Source organism: Mus caroli, chromosome 8 (genome assembly GCF_900094665.2).
Source record: "Mus caroli chromosome 8, CAROLI_EIJ_v1.1, whole genome shotgun sequence".
Lineage (NCBI taxonomy): Eukaryota > Metazoa > Chordata > Mammalia > Rodentia > Muridae > Mus > Mus caroli.
The window spans coordinates 67,998,254-68,000,094 of NC_034577.1; the positions used below are offsets into that span (position 1 = coordinate 67,998,254).

General features: G+C 42.7%; 1 pseudogene; it reads right to left on the reverse strand.

The window, feature by feature from the left end:
• Positions 1–1,038: 1,038 nt before the first annotated feature.
• On the reverse strand, positions 1,039–1,639 carry LOC110300693 (annotated as a pseudogene).
• Positions 1,640–1,841: the final 202 nt, after the last annotated feature.

The window sequence follows — 1,841 nt, forward strand, 5'->3', positions numbered from 1 at the left end:
TGTTCTAGCTAAGATTTCAAAGTACTACCGTAAATATTTATGGAAAAAGTAGATAAGAGGTTGCCCTATTCCTAATTTTATTGGAATTGTTTTGAGGTTCTATTTAAGTTGAGGTTGGTTATGAGATATTTTTTAAACTGGGAGACTTTTATTGACAGCTTCATTTTGCTAGTGATTATATATCTGTTTTAATGATATTGTTATGCTTGCAGAAAGGAATCTTTCATGGCTGTCCTCTGAGAGGCTCCACCCAGCAGCTGACTCAGATAGATGCAAACACCCATAGCAAAACAATGGATGGAGCTTGGGGACTATTGTAGAGGAATAGGAAGAAGGATTGAGGGCCCAGATGGATATAGCAACTTCACAGGAAGACCAACAAAGACAACTGACCTGGGCCTTTGGGGATCTCAGGTTTGAGCCACCAACCAAAGAATGTACACAGGCTTGAACTAGGAAATTTGTAGCAGATGTGCAACTTGGTCTTTATGTGGGTCCTGAACAACTAGAGCAGAGGCTATTCCAAAAGCTCTTGCCTCTATGGGAGATACATTGTTCTAGCCGGGCAAGCTGGCTTGTCTGGCCTAAGTGAGAGAATATGTGCCTAGCCTCACAGAGACCAGGATGGGGGGAGGGGGATACCCAGAGGTCCCTACCCACTCAGAGGAGAAGTGAGAGGGAATGGGGGAAAGGATGGTGGGAGGGGATGGGATGTAAAATGAATAAGTAAGAAGCAAAAATTGCTTATCTGTTCTTGATTTGACTTTGGTAAATGATATGTGTCAAGGAAATTATCCATTCCCTTTAGATTTTTCCAATTTAGTAGAGCACAGGTTTTTAAAAGTATGTCTTTATGATGTTCTGATTACTCCTTTTAGGTAGGATTTCCTCTTTTTCTATACCTTTCAGGTGTGTTGTTAAGTTGCTTACAGGAGATCTCTGCATTCTTTTTTTTTTTTTTTTTTTTTTTTCTTTTTTTTTTTTTTTTTTTTTTTTTTTTGCTTTATGGAAAATTTATTGCAACTCTCGAACAGCATATTACTTTTTCTTTTCAATGTCTTGCTTTGCAGCTTCCTTCACCCTTTTTGCTTGGATGCCAAAGAGTCAGGCATTGGCACGGGCCATTCGGAGACTGGCAAAAGCCTTAACGTTCTTCTCTTCTTCTGTGATAACTCTGGCCTTTTCCTTTTTGTATACATTCCAGAAGTGCATCACAGGTCCTGTCAGCTGGGTGGCCAGGTTACGTTCTTCAGCAGAACTGTCTCCCTTCTTGGGAGCAGAAGGCTTCCTGAGGGAAAGTATTAGCTTGGAGCGGTACTCCTTCAGGAGATTCACCTCCTTGGGTCAACAGAGATGCTGATGGTGTGAGCCATTTTCTTGTGGATACCAGCCACCCTGTGATTTTCCAGGCTGAAGGACCTGCCAGCCCAGATCTTGGTGTGGTATCTCACTGTAGGGCACTTCACGATGGGTCTGATGGGGCTAGACCCGGGACAAGGGGCAATGCGATGCGCTTTTGCTTGCTGTGCCTTGCACCTGCAGATTTGAGTGCTGGCTGGTTGAACCAAGTGTCCACTCGCTGCTGCCACTCCTTGTGAAAGTGGGGCTTCAGGATCATTCCATTCTGGCTGGGCACCATGGCTGCCTTCTATACAGGAGAACGGCCGAGCAGAAATGCACAGGTTTTCACATAGGCACTTAGTGCTATTGGCTTGCGACCCAACGATTTGTGTACAATAGTGTATTCATTTTTGTTTTTTGTTTTTTTTTTAATTCTAGGAAGTCTTACATTTCTTATTTTCTGCTTTGATCCATTTTTCACTCAATAGTGAGTTGTTCAG